The 20,720-nt window shown below is 45.4% G+C and overlaps 1 pseudogene; it reads left to right on the top strand.

Moving 5' to 3' along the window:
• The window catches only part of LOC147961309 (uncharacterized), a 59,463-nt pseudogene extending 46,253 nt beyond the window's left edge, over window positions 1-13,210 (top strand).
• The last annotated feature ends 7,510 nt before the right edge of the window (window positions 13,211-20,720 follow it).

The following is a 20,720-nucleotide window of genomic DNA, read 5'->3' as shown; positions in this document are numbered from 1 at the left end:
CGCCCTGGTGTCTTGTGCCCTGTGTGGGCCTCCGTTTGCTGTGATTCCAAATCCCAAAAATCACATATATTTCAAAATAATTCTCTGTAAAATTTTATTGCATTTGGACTTCGTTTGATATGGATACTCTGCGATACAAAAAAACATGCAGAAAATAGGAACTGGCACTTGGCACTGGATCAATAGGTTAGTCCAATAAATCATATAAAAAGTTGCCAAAATATGTGAAAGTGATATAATATTGGCATGAAACAATCAAAAATTATAGATATGACGGAGACGTATCAGCATCCCCAAGCTTAATTCCTGCTCGTCCTCGAGCAGGTAAATGATAAAAAAGATAATTTTTGATGTGGAATGCTACCTAGCATAAACTTGATCATATATCTTATCATGGCATGAATATTAAGACATAAGTGATTCAAAGCAATAGTCTATAATTTGACATAAAGATATCAATACTCAGGCATCCCAACAAACAATCATGTCTTTCAAAATATCAATGCTAAAGAAAGCTATCCCTACAAAATCATATAGTCTTATCATGCTATGTCTTCTTAACACAAAGTATTTATCATGCACAACCTCGTTGACAAGCCAAGCAATTGGTTCGTACTTTTTAACGCGCTTCAGCTTTTTCAACTCTCACGCAATACATGAGCGCAAGCCATGGATATAGCACTACGGGTGGAATAGAATATGATGATAGGGGTAAATATAGAGAAGACAAAAAGGTAAAAAAGTCTCACATCGACGCGGCTAACCAACGGGCTATGGAGATGCCCACCGATTGATATCAACGTGAGGAGTAGCGATTGCCATGCAACGAATGCACTAAGAGCTATAAGTGTATGAAAGCTCCATATAAAAACTAAGTGGGTGTGCATCTAATCCTATAATGAAAAATTCCCACTAGTATATGAAAGTGACAACATAGGAGACTCTCCATATGAAAAACATGGTGCTACTTTGAAGCACAAGTGTGGTAAAGGATACTAACAATGCCCCTTCTCTCTTTGTTTATTTTTTTCTTTTTTTCTTTTTTTCCTTTCTTTTCTTTTTTCTTCTTTTTTTTGCTTTTTTTCTTTTTTTTTCTTTTTATATTTTCTCTCTCATTGTCCAGAGTCTCATCCCGACTTGTGGTGGAATCATAGTCTCCATCATCCTTTCCTCACTCAGACACTGCTCTAAAAATGAATAATGATGATCATCACACTTCTATTTACTTATAACTCAAAGGAATAAAAATTACAACTCGATATCTATGACAAAATATGACTCTATATGAATGCCTCTGGCAATGTACCAGGATGTGCAATGATCTAGCGTAACATGTATGAAAAATGATAAACGGTGGCTGAGCCACAACTACTATGTCAGCTATATGATCATGCAAAGCAATATGACAATGAATACTCAAGTCATCAAACGGAAGCGGTGGAAGTTGCATGGTAATATATCTCGGAATGGCCATGGAAAAGCCATAATAGGTAGGTATGGTGGCTATTTTGAGGAAGATATAATAATGCTTATGTGTGATAGAGTGTATCATATCACGGGGTTTGGATGCACCTGCGAAGTTTTCACCACGTCTCGATGTGAGAAAGGGCAATGCACGGTACCGTAGAGGCTAGCAAATTGTGGAAAGTTAAGAGTGCGTATAATTCATGGACTCACATTAGTCATAAAGAAATCGTATACTTATTGCAAAAGTTTATTAGCCCTCAAAGCAAAGTACTACTACGCATGCCCCTAGGGGGATAGATTGGTAGGAAAAGACCATCGCTCGTCCCGACCGCCATTCATAAGGAAGACAATCAATAATAAATCATGCTCCAACATCATAGCATAACGAGAGACTATACGTGCATGCTTCGGGAATCACAAATCTTAACACCAATATTCCTACTAACCACAATCATTTACTAGTACCTCCCACATATTATCATCTCTATATCGCAGAACTATTGCAAGGAATCAAACATATCATATTAAGTGATCCATAAGTTTTATGTAGGACTTTATGACTAACCATGCAATTGACCAATTCTCGTTGACTCTCTAAATAGATATAAGTGAAGCATAAGAGTTTAATTCTTTCTACAAAAGACCATGCTCTAATAAATATAAGTGAAGCAAGAGAGCATTCTTCAAATAACGGTTTTCTATGTGAAGAGAAACATGCAATCCAAACTTCAAATGATATAAGTGAAGTACATGAAGCATTCTATAAAGCCACACTCAAAAGATATAGGTGAAGTGAAATGAGTATTCTATAAATAAACCATGGACTATCTCATACCATCATGGTGCATAAAAGAAAAATTAAAACTAAAAGCAAAAGACACTCCAAGATTTGCACATATCACGCGAACGAAACGAAACCGAAAACATACCGATACTTGTTGAAGAAAGATGGGATGCCTTCCAAGGCATCCCCAAGCTTAGATGCTTGAGTCTCCTTGAATATTTACTTGGGGTGCCTTGGGCATCCCCAAGCTTGAGCTCTTGCCTCTCCTCCTTCTCCTCGCATCGAGACCTCCTCGATCTTTGATCACTTCATCCACACAAAACTCAACAGAAAGTTCGGTAAGAGCCGTTAGTATAATAAAGCAAATTGCTACTCTAAGTACCATTGCAAACAAATTCATATTTTGTTTTTTCATTGTAGATACTTTGACATAATAATATGTCAACTTTACCACGTTAATTATGCAGGTATTTTCCCAGACTTTTCCCGCCATGCGGGTTTTATCATAATCATCTTCTCCCGCTATGCGGGTAATTCCCTGTAAGGGACATAAATGCAAGAATTGACTCTTTTGACTGCATTATTCAATCATCAAATTTAGGAATAAATCCTAATACTCTTTGACACACATGCTTGATCCGACGTTGGTCAAATTAAACACGCATGTTGCTTGTTTCATCTCAAATCATGTTGACTGATAAATCTTCTTCATATAGAATACATGAAAGACATTCATCAACCAAGACTCTCAATGATCTATCTGTTTTCTCCTCTTGGATTAATATCCAAGAATTCTTTTCTTTTGAAGCCATTCTTTAGAGAGAACATACTCCCTCACGTTATGACCTTTCCTGGTCATCTTTTGGGTCACAAGTACCCAGCCATTCGCTTTCACGAATGAAAGCATGGAAAACTTTTAGTCTGAGAAAACTTAGCCAATAGTCAACAATAATGAGCATAAACATAACCCTACGTTGGTCTGGTTAAAAAATATGCACATTAAACTTTTGTAAAACTTCCTTTTTATACTCTAAATCACCATTGTGGTAGAATTAGAATAAAACTCATTCTTCTACATTAATTCCATATCACTGTTGGGCTCAAATGGAAATAATGCATATAACTCATAAACAATGTGATGATAATATTTATATTAAACAACTTTGATAAGAAATAATCATCATCGTCAACTTTATTGCAGCGGAAACAAAAAAAATACATTTCTCTAGTTCAAGAGCATTTCTTCATCTTTAACTCTTCTCTGAAAAATGATCACTTTGATACAAAATTTATCAAAGATTTAAACTTTGAACATAAGACTCATAGAATTATAGTACTGTTATCATCAGCGTTGGTTAGAAAATAACAATACCATATTTTAACTTGAAAAACAAATATCTTTCTTTTGTCATAGCGGAAACTATCTGAATTTGATTTCACCCACATGGGAAAAAACATTGCTAAGAACAGTTCTTCCAATTAAATTTTCCCGTTGGTTCCAATTTAATTGGAGGATAGAACTTTCACTTTGCAGCAGAAATTTAGAATATTGTATTCAGAAACAATTCTGTACTCTATTACTCTCTAAGATATTTTAACGGGTTGGTTCAAAAAATGCATTAGAGAAGCAACAATTTAATCTTTTACTTTGGTTCTATTCACTTTTAAAAGATCACTTTTATTTTTATTTCCAGCGGAAACATGAATAGAAAATTCATGAACTTTTTCTTTTTACAGAAACTTTTCTTTCACTAAATAAAAATTCATGAACTTTATTATTTTCTTTATAAAATTCATGAACATTTATTTTTCTAAAAATTTTCTATTTTCATTTTCAAAAACTTTTATTTTACTTTTCAGAAACTTTATATTTTCTGAAAAAGCAAAAATATCATAAACTTTTCTATTTACTTTTCAGAAACCTTTTATTTTATGAAAAAACAAAAAAATAGTAGCAGCACAGCGTAGCGCACGCGGCGCTCAGCGGAAGCCAGCCGGCCCATGGCCTGCTCGGCGCACCGCGCCTCGCAAGCCAGCCTGGCCTCGGCCTGGTCCGCCACCACTTTCGGCCCAAATGGCCCAGTGCTGCGCTAGGGTTTTGATCTGGACCATCCATGGAAATCCGACGGCCATCCGTGCGATTCGCTGGATCAAAATTCCTCGATCGATCCTCCCGACCGAAACCCTAGCCGTTTCTGTTTTTCCTTCGTCTCTTTTCTTTTCTGTCCCGTGCGACGGCGGAGAAGAGAGCTTCGCCCCCGGCCGCTGGCGACGGCGTCGAGCGCCATCACGCCGCGCCAGGGCACCGGCGACGGCGACGGCCACCGCGCCGCGCCGCCCTTTTCTTTCTCCTTCTTCGCTCTCTCTCCCGCGGCGGCGGAGCTCCTCCAGGAATCCAGCCGTTCCGCCGGCAGGCCGACGGCGGAGTCGGCGGCCACTGCGTCGCACGCCACCTCTTCTTCCCTTTCCCCTTCTTTGTTCCTCCACCCACGCATCCTTCAACAGAGAGAGATGCGGTGGAGCCTTTTCTGCTCCCCTGTTAGGCTCGGCGGGATGGGGTCCCGGCGCCCGCCAGCGACGACGTTGTGCCACCGTGCTGCGCGAGCTCTTTCCCTTCCCTCTTTTCCTTTTTGTAACAGAGAGGGAGTGAGACGTGTGGCTGCGCCCTTCTGTGCTCTCCCTGCCCGTGGCGATGGCAGAGAAGTCCTGCAGTGGCGCCGTTGCCATCCCCCTCGCCGGTTGCACATTCCCCGTGTGGTGAGCATGCCGCCATCGAGCGGTTTGGCCGCGGTGCCCCTTTCCCCCGATGGGGTTTGTTCTTTTGGCAGTGGCAAAGGTGTGGTGACCCCATTGCCCGTGTTCTTCTTCCGAATGGCTCGGCATGCCGATGCCCATCCGGATCGAGAGGAACGGCGCGGCCATGACGGCGGCACTACTTTCTCTGTTGAGGAATTTTTCTTTGCCCTGTCTAGGGTTCTTGGGGGGAGGGATGGATCTTTCTTTCTCTGTATCTTCTTTGTACCGAAAATCTTAGCCTTGCATGGTCTGATACCATTGTTATTTCCTTTGGATCGGGTAAGCCAGATGATTCGCGGTACTTCTTACCTTCTCCTTGTGGCTCAAGGAGGTCCCAGTGCCGGCCATGGCGACGGGGGCCGGTGATGGCAGAGAGTAGTGGTAGCGGCGGAGCTTTCCGTCAGCACTGCACTAACCCTAGATCAGTAGGGATGTAGGTGGGGTGTACGGTGTCGTGACGAACCTCGTGATGTGAGCCGCCGGCCCCCACCTCTTTATATAGTGCAGGTGAAAGGGGTCGTCAACCATAGTGGGTTGAGCGCCCCCGATCAGGGCACAGATCTAAGGGCCCGGTGGGCCGTTGGGCCCACACGGTGGAGATCATCCTAACAGGGTACTCACGGGCCGCGTGGCGTTGTAGCTGTCGTCGTTGTCATACCCATCCCCATTCATGCTGGGGGTGTGGAGCCGTGCAACAGCGTGGCGGCGGCATAGGTCGCCCCGCTGTTCATGGAACTGCCGAGCTGCTATGGCGCGGCCGACGGCATCCTCGCCTCTCTGACGGCAGCAGGGACCGGGACGGGCGCTGCATCCCGATCAGGCCTCAGCTCCCATCGTCCTATTGCTCTGGTGGATTACCCTGTAGGATGCACCGAAAAGCTTTGTCATCTCAAGCATCAGCATGAACTCATTGAAGCACACATATAACATAGGATTGAACTGAAGGTTAGCACCACAGATGCACATGACTAAACTAATATATATATATATATATATATATATATATATATATATAGTGTTACTATTCATCACCTAGGGTGCAGAATAGGTTATTCTTCACCCGAGTTATCTTACGATCATTTCGTAATTAAATTACATTTTGAATTCAAATAGTTACATTCCTGTTGATTCACTATGTAAAATTTGACATAAGAAAAATAAAAATATAGGTCATAAGACAAGAAAATTTGCAGTTTATGTGTATTTTAGACTATGTTTTTACGTTTGTAATTTTACATAACATAAAATATTTTTTACGGCGATTATATATTTTCTTACGGTCCCTTTTTTGCGTCGGAAATAAGACAAAACTTATGGAACATAAAATTACGGTGCATTGATGGTAAAATAGAGGGGGTGAAGAATAACTATTCCTCATCCAGGGTGACGAATAGCACGACCCTATATATATATATACCGTTATAATAAGTGATATTCATGATGCGTGATGTACAATCCACGACATATGACTTTCCAAATTTTGTTTGCATGCACTATCAGTTCCAATAGGCAATTATTGCTTTCCAAAAATAATATTCTAGTACTTTCCTAGCAATGATTCCTTTCCTAAATAAAAGGGTATGTATATACACTTTGATTTTTTAAGGTATCAAATATGTCAAAATAATACGAAATATCGTCGCAAATGTTTGTATGTATAGTTACGATGTATATTATGCATTCTTCTGGTGTTTTACTTTTCAAGGTATCTAGTATTAAAAAATTTAGGGCCGGGTCACACTTTTTGGCGACTAATATTTTTTTCAAAAATAAAGTCACCAAATAATATTAAATGTAATCCTAATTATTTTTACTTTTACAAATATATATGATGCATGCTAATACCCACACGTGATTTTTAGTACGTACATGGACCTAACATATCATACCCGCATATCCTTTTTCAATACATGCATGCTTTGAAGATACACGCAAAACTAATATACTTTGAACGGTACATAACCCAAAAAATGATACACCATTTTTTAATACACGTAAAATATTTTGAGACATACTCGTAAATGATATTAGAGATATACCCAAAAATAGTATAATTTACATATACGGCAGATATTGATTAGGTATATGAAAAAGTTAGTACGTGACTAGGTATATGATTTTTATAGGTATATAAATTAGTACGTGACTAGGTATATGAATTAGTACGTGACTAGGTATATGATTTTTATAGATATATAAATTAATACGTGACTAGGTATATGATTTTTATAAATATATAAATTAGTACGTGATGAAGTATATGAGTTTTTATAAGTATATGAATTAGTACGTGAATTTTTATAGGTATATGAATTAGTACGTGACAAGGTATATACAAAAAAAGTATAACCATCAATTAAATATGCGTAGCATGCATGAACCATTAATTGCTGATTTTCTCTTTCTTATTTAATAAGGGTATTAAGTGTCCAGATCAAGCAATAATTCTTTCCTAATTAAAGAGTCAAAGTTTAACCAATTTGTTCTGGTACTAATACAATTGCACACATCTTAATGTAATCTGACGGTTATCTGGCCACGAACGAGGCGCTCCTGCCCAACCCATTCACATCCAATCGGAACTGAAAGCACTATTCATGCGTTGGCGTGTACTGAAGCTGACGTGGACACGGCGAGCAAGTGCACATTGCGCGACTGTTAAAGGGTTCTATGGGCATCGCCGGATGTAGGTGACATGCGAAGGTTCTGGTGATCCCGTCTGTATTCCAGCATCTGGTGTAGGACATAAAATTCATCATAAAGAGAACCACTCGGTTGTTGGATGCAGCAAAAGTCGGTCTTATGGCCGAAGTCGGGCATGCCGTCCTTTTTCTTCTTGTCCTTGACCTCTCCACCTCGTGCGCCATAGTAAAACATAGCACTGTCGAGAACAGACTTGATGTGGGTGTAATCCTTTTTGTTAATGTTCTTCGACGAGTCCAAGTAAATAGCGTGGGAGTATCGGGGGAAGAGGATGATGAGGAAGGCACGCCCGCCGCTGCGGAAAATAAGTACACCTCAAATTAATTAGCCTCCACCGTGCAAATGAATGATTGAAATCAAAGGAAGGATATCCGCCCAGATGACTTACATGGGATGATAAGGTACGAGAATTGCCTCCTTATCCTTATTGGCGAGCATGAAATTGATGATGTATTCCCTCGCGTATTCACAGTGCTTTGCGCAGACTCCCAAGATGGCCTCATGCATGAAGTACGGGTCAGCGACACAGATATAAGGTATATGTTCAACCCAATGAGGTAGTTCATGTGCAAAGCATAAAGGCGGACAAACGCAAGATCCAGCTTCTTCAAGTGAAACATGTCGAAGATGTAATCGAATCGAAGGAAGAACTTCTCCGCGGGGAATGTGTCGACGTATGACAATCCCTGCGGCACGTTAACCACGTAGAGTGGGTATCCTGGATTTTTTGAGGCGATGAGGCCTTTCTCTATCCGTAACACATCATCATGAAGTCTCCTTAAATCGCCGAATCTCGCCCGCAGCGCTGCTTCAGGTAGGATTGGTTGACCGGGGATATGCCATTTTGCCGCACCAGGGATATCTATATGGTCTTGAACCCGAGGCTGCTCGATCACAGAAGCAGCTTTTTTGCCTTTCCTCGGTCTCTTCCTAGACTTCTTTACTACCGGAAGGTTGTCCATAATACGTTCAGACTCCGGAGGCGGCAATTCAGGCACCCACTCATGAAGCTCAACCCCTAAGTAGGCGCCAGTGCGGACATACTATTGAGTGTCATCGTCATCCTCATCCTCATCTATGTCGACGTCACCAGCGACTAATGGAGTAGGCGAGGTGTTGATGTTCATACCTAAGTGCGTGCTTGTGCGTGTGCTCCCAGCTGCCTCTAGATGAAGCAGACTCTTTGGCCACAATAGGACCCACCCATTGCAACAATCACCAAGCCGCCGCGGGGTCTCGTCGTCATCCCCCACTAGTACCGGAGGAGCCAAATTCTCATGTCCCGGTTTGACACTGGCCACGGAAACCTTGAAGACTTCCGGGGGGATCGGCCGGCTGTGGAACAATGATTCCTTTGGCTCCATTATCGCCGCCTTCCCCACGTCCACCTTCTGGTCGCCGATGGTGTACAATATGGTGCATGGGGTTTCGTTGGCCTGCAAAAAAAAGTCTGCATCGTGAGACATCCGAAAGGCAACGAAAACGGGAGATTATACATTTATTGAAGGGGGCCGGTGTGATAGATACCGTGAGGGCGTCGAGCTCAGCCAAAGACGAAGCACCGCCGAGCACGTCCGTTGCCGGAGCCAGTGCCGGAGCATGTGCGGAAGCCGGTGCGGGAGCGGGTGCAGGAGCCGGTGCAGGAGCAAGTGCAGGAGCAGGTGCAGGAGCCAGTGCCGGAGCAGGTGCGGGAGCAGGTGCTGGTGCTAGTGCAACGCTAGTCGAGCTGCTCCTGAGGAAGTCAGCAAGGGGAAAGTCCGCGGCATTTTTTTCTGGATTTTGCCTGCTCCAATTGAAAACGGCCGGAACCAAGGTAGTAGACATATCTACAAGCACCTGTTTTGCGGAAGCTACCGCTATTGCAATTGTCTCAGATGATTTATTTTCAACCGCAATCTCAACCTTCTTGTCGATGTTTTCTTCAGTTAACCTCCGTCTTTCCTTTCTCTCCTCCGTGGTCTCACGGTAGTACTTCTTCCACGTGGCGCCGTCTCCGACACCGTGCACGCGTCCATACGACGGTCGAGTCTCCACCGGGAGTCCTTTCAATATGTTCAATGCCCGGTTGAATGGAGTGTCCCACTTGGGCCTTGCCAACGCCTCAGAGGGCGAGTCGCTTTCGACCGCAATCCTGTGCTGCTCTCTCTGCAAAAGGCACAAGGATCATTTACAAATATGACTAACATGCAGTCAAATTGATCAGAAACTAAAATTACCAGCAGTCTAATGAACTCCGTCGTGGCCGCGTTCTTCTCGAAAACCTTCTTCACTGGGTCCCAACGGTGCCGGGACCTGAGGACGTCACGCTCCTGCAGGACGGTGAACTCCGCCAAGGGGTCTGGGATGCCCAGACTCGCGGCTTCCGCGTCCTCCTTGGCCCATATGGACCTCTTCCCGCCGTAACCACGGCTTCCGAGGTGGTGGTACCCAATGTTCTTCTGTTGAAGCCCCTTCATGTACTCTGACTTTTTTGGCATCTTCGGCCTTGCAAGCCGCCTTGAATATTTCAAAGTGCTCTGTCGTGATTGCCGGATTATCCTTTACAATCTCGGAGTAGGGTTCCTTTTCGTTGAAGATCCGATATTTCACCCTTGCTTTCCAGGCGGCCAATGCGTCGCTAAACTTGCTCATGGCGTGTTTGTTTATCTTCTTCATTGCCGGGTCCTTTTCTGGATCTTTATAATCCTTTTCATTCTGGCCCGGGAACAAGAATATCTGGTGCAGCTTCTTTAGGAGGGAGGGCCTCATATTATCTAACTTGTTTAGTTTCTCATCATTGATGGTGGCGGTTGTCCGTATGATGCAGCCAATTTCATTGCTGTAGCACGCGCGCTCTTCCTCGGGTGCGTTTGGCTCAAAATTGCCGTCGTCCACCTCCGTGACCACCAGTCTAGTAGTCCTGAGCTTGTTAGGAAGTCGTCGCCTCTTTGCTTTCAGTTCTATACCGGCTCCGCTCCCCGAGGCAGCGCCGGTCTCAGTCTCAGCGCCGGTCTCGATGTCGGTCTGAGTCTCAGCGCCGGTCTCAGTCTCAGCGCCGGTCTGCGTGTCGGTCTCAGTCCCCGATGCGACCGGTGGGCCAAGCAACAACATTGGTTGATCATTGGCAAGGCTCAAAAATTCGTCTATCGCCAGGTAGACGTCGTCGCAATCACCAGAACCCTGTCCTTCATCGTTGCTAGCCATGTTTCCTACGATTAAATCTAGTCAATTAATTCTAAACCTAATAAAATGAATAATGACATACAAAAGGTCTATGTTTTTCAGGAACGTTGACTCCTTCCTGGTGTGGCAAATCCCGGGCACTCGATATGTCCTAGTTTGTAGCACAAGTCATGCCGAAATTCATGAAAAAATTCGGCATGACTTTTGCTAAAAAGTGGACAAATCGAGAATCTGAAATTTGCCGGAACGGATATGAATCAACATTCTAGCAAAACATAGGCCACTCAGGTTCATTTCCTGGAAACAACAAAGCCACTTGGGCACAATCGAAACATGGGCAAACACAATTGAGGAATTTGCATATATCCTGACCACTTCAAATTTGCATGTCCTAGCGTTTGACACTTCAAGAAAATCTACACAAATCTCATGCTCTCTCAAACTCAATTCAAAAACGAAATATAGATTATATTTAGTTAACTACTGAACTAAAATTTACTCTAAACTAAACCCTACTACCCTAATTAACATCTAGTTAAACAAACTCAATTCAAAAACTAAACCCTACTTAACTAATTAACATCTACATTATGTACTACTTAACATCGTCTATTATTACCCTAACTAAAAAACATCAACATTATCTACTACTTAACATTAACACCTATTAACTAAAAAGGATGGGTGGGGGGCTTAGAGAGAGGGGATGGACGGTGGCGGGGAGGTGCTCGGCGATGGAGGTAGGGGTGGTGAGGGCTGGCTCAGGATCGGGACGCGGTGGTCCTGGTGGGCTCGGGGGCGGTCAGGTCGAGGGCAGCGGCGGTGAGGTCGAGGGAGGCGACGGTGAGGTTGTGGGCGCCCCGAGAGACGGCGGCGGTGAGGCTGGGCGGCCTCGGGGCGGCGGTCGTGAGGATGAGCGCGGCGTCAACGCTGGCAGGAGAAGGCGGCGAAGTGGGGTGAGGGATCGGTTTGGGGGAGAAGTGGTGGCCGGGGGGAAACCGTTTTTGGTTAAGTCAAAAGTAACGGTAGCGCGTTACAGAAAACACGCTATAGCTAAGTTAGCTATAGCGCATTTTAGAGAACGCGCTATTGCTACATCTTCATCATTTTTTCCCTTTTTCATTTATTTTTCTTTACATTATATATTTTTCCTTTCTCCTTTTTCTATTTCTTTCATTTTCATTTACTTCTCTATTCATTTTTCATTTTATTTTCTTTTCGCTAGTAGTAGCGATTTACGCATAAACGCGCTGCTATAAGTTTATTAGTAGATCGCTACTACTATGTGTAGCCCATCGGCTAAGTGATTGGAATTTTAGTAGTAGCGAGTTTTCGGTGAGACGCGCTACTGATATATTTCCATCTGCAGCGTGCTTATTTTGCACGCGCTACTGCTGTCTAGCAGTAGTGTGCTCTTTTAACAAGCGCTACTACTAAAGTTCTGTGTATAACGTTTTCCCTAGTAGTGGTGATGGTTGAATGTTGTAGAATGAAAGATGTTGGTTGAATATGATTCATTCGCATTGATCATTAATATTTGTTGAATATATGATACTTGATGAATGTTGGTTGAATAAGTGATGATTGATGAAAATGATATGATTCATGTTGGTTGAATATGATTCATTTATATTTGGACTTGATATGTTTCATGTTTGTTCAAAATGATACAAGTTGGTTGAAAATGACATCATTTCTAATTGTTATAGCACCCCCCGCCCCCTTGCGCCAGAAATCGGCATGAAGTACACCATGCTTGATTGTGCTTTCGACAATGCTCACCGTGCACGTTTTATGGATGACATCATTTCTAATTGTTATAGCACCCCCCGCCCCCCTTGCACCAGAAATCGGCATGAAGTACACCATGCTTGATTGTGCTTTCGACAATGCTCACCATGCACGTTTTATGGAGAACGGAGTGGTAATGTCTATCATAAATTTGTTGTATTGTTCATGACAAAATAAGTCACTAATAATTCCGTTTACATTTTGTAGATGCTCCCCCTATTGCGGATGAGGGGCCACACGAAGGCCGTGCAGATGCAGTACGACGAGCGCGACACTCCGTACTTTAGGAGAGCACAGATGTTGGGTTTCGTTCTTCAGTTCAAAAGACACCCGCCCATGCTCATCCACTCGGCTCTCACGACATTGATCGACCGGTGGTACCCCGAGACGCACAGTTTCCTCACCTGCGGTGAGATGACAGTGACTCTCGAGGACTTCGGCATAATTACGGCCCTGCCCATCCAGGGCCATGGTCTCACTGGGCGAGTGGAGATGACCAACTGGTAGGAGAGGGTGATCGCCCTCATCGGCGACTGCCCTCCCATGAAGGGGAACAGAACTTCTGGTGTGCGACTCAAGTGGCTCCTCGAGAACCGGTCTGTGTGCCTGCAGGATGCCGATGAGCGGACCGTGGAGTAGTACGCGAGGGCCTATTTGTGGTACCTTCTGACGAGGTCATCTTTCCAGACTGCTTGGGGATTACGCCCTATGGACGTATATCGGCTTCTTGGAGGACTGGGATGCGGGGTAAAGCTGGGGGTCTGCCGGCCTAGCTTACCTATACCGCTCGATACGATAAAAATCTCAATACTCATTTTTTGACCTATGTATGTTGTTTTAGATTGTGTTATCTGATCATCATCACTTCATGTTTGTACCTGGATGACGCAACACAGAGGACCGAAGATACCTCCAGCGTGTGTGGATTTGTTTGGGCCCTTTCAATTTGGATGTGGGAGTGGTTGCCGGTTGGTCATCCTAAGAGAGTTCGCTCGTGTGCATGGACGGGTTATGGAGAAGAAGGGGACAGTGCCCGGTACCCGACCGCCACGTATGCCTGGGACAAGGTGAAGGTCTACACAGGCAAGGCCAGTATGCTATACAAGCTCTTCAACAACAAGCTGGATAACCTAATAGAATTCCAGGTATACCAAGTAGCTTATCAATCGTTTCGTAGCAACTTTCATTGTTCTTATCAATCCTTCTGTAGGTTAACTGGAGGTTGTACCACAATCAAGAATGGGGGTTCGAGCTCAACTCGATGTGCGAGGAGGATCGGCTTGCCTTGCGGTGCATTGTGTCCTTGATATGTGTGCACACCGTTGAGTGACACTAACCACAACGTGTGGCCACACCGTTTGGGATCTTCCAACATACCCCACTAGGTAGACCCACCGACACCGGCGGCTCCGACCTTCACTGGTGAGGACATTGTTCTCTACTTGCTGTGTTTTCTCTTGTGTTTGATGTTGTCATGACGTCGGCTACTTCCTATGCCTTGCGGGAAGAGTAGAAAGAATTGTTGGTCCATCATAGACTGGGGGCACGAGCACAAAGACCACGTGAAAGCGTGGGACGAGAGGGGGTATCAAAAAGACGCCGAGAGGAGAGCGGCTAACTTGGACGCGTACCGTGAATACCACATGAAGTGGTATGACGATGGTGTCAAGTACCGTCTACGCATGAGGCCGCAGTGGACGGAAAGAAAATATCGCTGAATTGGAGGAGAATGACAGCGAGGACGAAGCATACCATGGACGGCTCCGAGATCTTGAAGGTGATTTCAGGGAGTATGCGCCCCTGATAAACAGAGTGCTAAGTGGTGTTCTCATTTAATTTGAGCTATGAGCAGTTGGGTGAAAACTTGGCCTTTAACATAATGCTTACAAGTGTAGGCTTCGAAGCTCAACAGAAGCATTATTGATGGCTCGAACACGCTTCCGTATGAAGCCGGAACCATGGAATCCAACACCAAGACGAGGGATACGGTGAAGGTAACATCGAGCTTCCTTAGCCACGTTATACTATCGCAGAAGCTTACCGCCGTGAACCCTGGGCATGCTTGAGTTGATCCTTATTATGTTTTTGGTTGTTTACTATTGCAGAAATTCATGACCCATTGTCGTAAGATAGTGTGTATGCTTGGGTTCGCTCGCGCGGCCAGCGTCCATGATCCTGCTCTTAGAGGGTCGATGCGTGCCATCGCTTCACCGAGCCATGCCGGCGGAGCTTCCTCTACCCATGCCGCCTCGTCATCTCGTGTTGTTGAGCAGAAAGAGGAAGAAGATCATGAGGAAGAGGAAGAAGAAATGGAAGGGGGAAGAGGAAGAGTAGGAAGAGTACGATGACGATGACGGGCCTCAACCGACATAGCCAAGCCAGGGAAGAGGGTATCTCATCCACACCGGGATGTTTTGAGCCGGACGAAGAAGCCGGACGAAACCCGCTCGAAGAGAAACGAGGAGCGTACCGCTAAGAGGGGCATGATCAAGTGATAGGTCATGTTGGTGATGTCGTTTAGTGCAACTAGTTGTGAGCATGAACTTGTATGCTATGTTAGTGATGTCTATTTGGTACTTTCAAGCTTTGTTGGCGATGTCGAATTGCTACTTTCAAATTATATTGAACCTATTTGACATGTCAATTTGCTATCTACAATGTGTGCAATCATCATATTTTCAATTACAAACAATATTTGTCGTGTTGTTTATATTTTTGTGACTGATAGGATCAAGAACCTGTTTAGAGAATAAGTGGCACAGGCCCTACCGCCGGACGACATGGCGGTAGGTTCAACCATTCTACCGCCAACCCTAGGGCGCTAGGTTGTGGTACCCTACCACCAAGGGGACACGCCTTCTTCGTTACAGTAATGACATGTGTGCATGACCCTACCGCCAAGCCCTATGGTGGTAGGCTGTGGTACCCTACCGCCAAGTGGGCACCCCTTCTTCGTTACAGTACCGAATGCCGTCGAGGTATAGCCTACGACCCTACAGCCGAGCCATGTGGTGGTAGCCATAGCTAGCCTACCGCCCTGTCCTGCGGCGGTAGGACTGTTACGCCAGGTGGCCTCACTGCGGCTGGCTGACGGCGACCGCCGTTAAACTACCGCCGCTCATTATGGCAGTAGCCTGTATATGCCTACCGCCGTGATCCCTGGCGGTAGCAAAAGGGTCGGATCCCGAAATAGTTTTGAACAGGGGTCAGATCTCGATTAATTTTGACAAAAGGGTCAAAACATGAAATTTTGCCTAGCATGGCAAACAATGTCCATGGACATGCCTCTGCGCTCTTTATCTATCTAGCTAGCGACGCCAAGGCAATAAGATGACAAGCGTAGAGGAGCCACACGGGAAGGCAAATAGGCTAACCTAGGCACCGTCACTCTCAATGCTATCTCCGATCACGAGTGGGAGCCGCTTCCTACAACTTTATGCAGAGATCCTCCCTATAGATACAATTTCCTTGACTTCCCCTTATTTTTTAGGGTGTTTGCCATTCCAAGAATTGGGTGTTTGTTTCCTTCCGTGAAATTCGGCATCTCTTTTGATAGAAAGGAGGGTCCAAATCGGTGGTGCCTCGACACCATCCAAGACCCGTCGAGAACATGATTGACTATAGGATGTTGCCCTAGGCTACACCCATTAGTTGTGCTCCCACTGCATGGTGTTCATTGAATTATGTGCCATAGGGCAGAAGCTATCCTCGACCCGCAGGCACCCATACCGTACGAGGAGGACACTGAGGATGGCGTTTACTCTCGTTGCAACCTACAGGCATATGTGCTAGTAAAAAAGTGTGGTTATATAAACGGACAAATAGAGGCTCAAAATAGATGCGCTCGGTCACTGACCAGACGCGTCCACAAATGCTTAGAAGGCCATATTTGCTCTAAGTTCAATCCCATGTGTCCCATCAGCTCATCCGCCGCTGCAGCTGCGGCATGCATGCATGGAAGAAAAGACGTGTGTGGATGTGGAGTATGTCAAGCTCATATGCTCTCTAATGAATAGTAAAATCAAAAAAGTACTAAAAAAGTTCAAAAAATTGAATTCTTTTATAAACATTAATGAAAGTTTTCATTGCACGGGGAAAATCACGACGAAATGATATTCGTGGAAATGTGGGCAAAAAAACTAAATTGATGCTTCGAAAAAACTATTGTTGAAAGCATTTTCGAGCATTGATTTTTTCCCACATTTCCACGAATGTCATATTATCACAATTTTTTGCACATAGTGAAACTTTCACAATGTTTACCACCAACTTTTTAAAATTTTAATTTTTTTACTATTCACGATTTTACTATTCATGAGGAGCATATGAGGTTGGGATAAAAAAACACTTTCCCGTGTACTACTCCAACTCTACCATCGTAGTGTAGCGTAGCGGCCATGCATGCCCCGGCCGGCCCTCCTAGCTGGCCGGTCCTCACAATTCGGAGCACCCTCTCGTTTAGGGTTTTCGTCCTCCGGCGGCGATCTCATCGCCGCTGTGAGTTTTTACCTTGCAGCCGGTCCTTTTCCTGCTTGCGCACACCGTGCTGGTTTGCTGCGGGGAGAGTAGGATCGGTGTGTCTTCCCCTTTTTCCCGTGGAGCGGCTGTTGGGTCCCAAACCCTAGATGGCGACTTCGGAAGGCGGCTCATCGACGACCGGTTGGACTGGCAAGAACTTGGAGGAGATGCTGCAGCACCTTGATCTGAAGGATGAGGAGCTGGATGACGTGGTCGTAGGCGAGGAGGAGTTGAGGAAATTTGAGGCAGAGACTCGCTGGATGGCAATCGGGAAGCTGAACACGTCGAGACGTTTTAGTTCCACCGCGATGTTTGAGACCATGAAATCGGTTTGGGGGCTAGCTCAGGTGCCGAAGTTCAGAGAGGCAGGCGATAATCTGTTTGTGTTTTAGATGTTCTGCTTGGGGGACTGGAAGAAGGTCGTCCATGGCGGCCTGTGGCTGTTCAAGGGGATGGGCCTTCTGATTGAGGACTATGATGGCAAGACAGAACCAGAGTCGGTGGTCTTCGATGGCTTGTACGTGTGGGCTCAAATTCACAATATCCCTGAATTGTATCGCAAAACAGAAGTTGTTGATCAACTCGCTTGCCGTATTGGCAGGGTGAAGGAGGTGGTACTTGCTCCGAAGCTTTACTATGAGGGAGATTATGTCAGGGTGCGAGCAAGGGTGATGGTTGATAAGCCTCTGACTAGGGTTACGCCATTAAATGTCACGGGGGAGGGGCGTCGTTTCCTCCCAGTAAAGTATGAGAAGATCCCCTACTTTTGTCAGGTTTGTGGCATCATGGGGCACAACCATGAAGAGTGTGGAGATGGGGTGTGGGAACCCAAACAAAGGCAGTTTGGAAGCTGGATGCTGGCCCAACGCAAGGAAGTTGCACCTGAGCAACAGCAGTATGGTCGCTCTACTCGCGGGGGTTGGTCCCGGGGTCGTGGCAGAGCCGGGGCTGGGTGTGGTAGAGCCCCACAAAGGGAACAGGATGGTCCGCGGAAGAGGTCATCCTAGGATGCTGGTTTTGAAGATGGAGAGGACTTTGGGGCAGAGGTAACCAGCCCTTTGAAACCTAGTACTGATCTTGGTTCTGTACCGGATGTGGAGCCAGCGGCTAGGCGTAATCTGGATGGTGCCCTTATTGCAAGTACCAACATACCCAAGGAGAGAAACAACAGGGGGTCAAACATGATCATCTATGATCAAAGCCAAGTGCAGACGCTGGCAGGAAAGGGAGCTGATCCTATACCTGCTGTTACGTCTAATACTCCACCGCCTCCACCAGTGTACATGTCTCCGAGGGAGTTAAAGAAAGCAGAAAGGGTTCCTCACCAACAAAGGAAAACAAGATGGCGTCATTGGCGGGCTCCGAGTCGGGGCTCCGCCAGGCCCAATGAAAACATTATGCCGGAACTGTCGCGGGATTGGCGACCCCGCGACGGTCAGAGAACTCCGCGATCTCGTGGAGAGGAGTACGCCGTCGATTCTTTGTTTAGTGGAAACTCAATTTCCGAAGAATCATGTTGAAGGTCTTCGTTTTTCGCTAGGTTTTTATTTCAGTTTTGGAGTCGGTAGTTCGGGCCGCAGTGGCGGCATTTGTATTTTTTGGAAAAATTCGTTGACTGTTTCAATAAAGAACTTTTCTCAGTATCATGTGGATGCATGGGTCAGGGAGCCGTTGAAGGAACAATGGCGGCTCTCTTGTTTCTATGGCGAAGCAAACAGAAGCCTCCGCTATAAAACTTGGGATATGATGAAGCGGTTGAGAGGAGAAAGTACTTTGCCCTGGCTGTGCATTGGTGACTTCAATGAAATTCTCAGAAAAGAAGAGCAGATGGGGCCAAATGAGAGAGACAGTGCACAAATGGAGGCTTTCCGAGAGGCAACGGATGTTTGTGCCCTAGCGGACTTGGGATATAGGGGGCTGGATTGGACTTGGGAGAAGAAAGTCTCAGGTGGTCATTATTGTCGAGTTCGTCTTGATAGAGCACTGGCATCGGCTTCTTGGTCCACTCTATTCCCTTTTGCCAGCTTAGAGCATCTCACGGTAATCAAGTCGGATCACTCTCCAATTCTTCTGGAGACTGACCTAGTCAATGAGAGTGTTCGGGCAGCCCAGCGGCCCTTCCGGTATGAATGTATGTGGGAACGAGATGGCCGTTTTGGTGCTATTCTGGAAAGTGCGTGGAAAGCAAAGGACAGGGCGCAGACAGTTTCAGATTTTTCTGGAAAGCTGGCTAGTGTGGCTACAGAGCTACAGAAGTGGGGGCGGCATACTTTTGGGTCGGTCCGATCCGAGCTTAGACGACTCCGTAAGAGGCTCGAGGATCTACGAGCTGCACCAATGTGCGTCAGACCAAACACGGAAGAGGAGGAAGTTGAAGTTCGGATGGTCGAGCTGTGTTGCCGAGAAGAGATTATGTGGCGACAAAGGGCCCGTATACAATGGCTCTTGGAAGGGGACAGTAATACTAAATTTTTTCATAAAAAAGCTAGTGCAAGAAAAGCCAAGAATCGCATTATGGAGCTCCAGAGAGCTGATGGTTCTATGACGTCCGACCCCGATGAGATGGCAGCGATGGCAACTAGCTTCTATGAGAATCTGTATGCTTCAGAAAACACTATAGGCATGGAAGAAGTCCTCTCTCATATACCGGTGAAAGTTGATGGCTAAATGAATTGCATGTTGAACACACCTTATAGGAAGGAAGAGGTGCAATCTGCACTCTTCCAAATGTTCCCGACAAAGGCCCCGGGGCCTGATGGTTTTCCCGCTCACTTTTTTCAGCGACACTGGGACTTATGTGGTGACGAGGTAACCGATATGGTGCTGCGTGTTCTAAGTGGTGATGATTCGCCGGAGGAGATAAACAAAACGTTCATCGTTCTTATTCCCAAGATTGCTAGTCCAAAAAATTTAGCACAGTTCATACCAATAAGCCTCTGCAATGTGATCTTCAAGATTGCATCAAAGGTATTGGCTAACCGGCTCAAACTCATTCTCCCCGACATCATATCAGAGGAACAATGTGCATTTGTACCTGGTCGCCTAATCACTAACAATTTTATCTCTGCTTATGAGTGCCTACATTACATGAAAACTAGGAAGTTGAAGGGAAACAGATTTTGTGCTCTAAAACTTGATATGATGAAGGCCTACGACAGACTCGAGTGGCCATATTTGAAGGCAGTCATGCTAAAGCTAGGGTTCAGCCCTCGGTTCACCGATACTATCATGAGGTGTGTGACCTCGGTATCTTTTTCAGTCATGTTCAACGGAGGTAAGCTGGAGGAATTCAAGCCAACAAGGGGCTTAAGGCAGGGTGATCCCAATTCGCCCTATTTGTTTCTGTTGGCGGCAGAAGGCCTCTCGTCCTTGCTGAAATCTGCGGTCCCAGGGGAGATTATCAATGGCATTCAGGTAGCTCCAAATGCCCCACGTGTCAATCATATCCTTTTTGCTGATGACAGTTTGCTCTTTTTCGATGCTACACCTGAGATGGCAA

The sequence above is a fragment of the Triticum urartu genome, chromosome 7A (assembly GCF_056163025.1).
Source record: "Triticum urartu cultivar PI428250 chromosome 7A, HENAU_Tu73, whole genome shotgun sequence".
Classification (NCBI taxonomy): Eukaryota; Viridiplantae; Streptophyta; class Magnoliopsida; order Poales; family Poaceae; genus Triticum; species Triticum urartu.
Note: the sequence above shows the minus strand (reverse complement) of the source record. Positions and strands in the feature narration are given on the sequence as shown.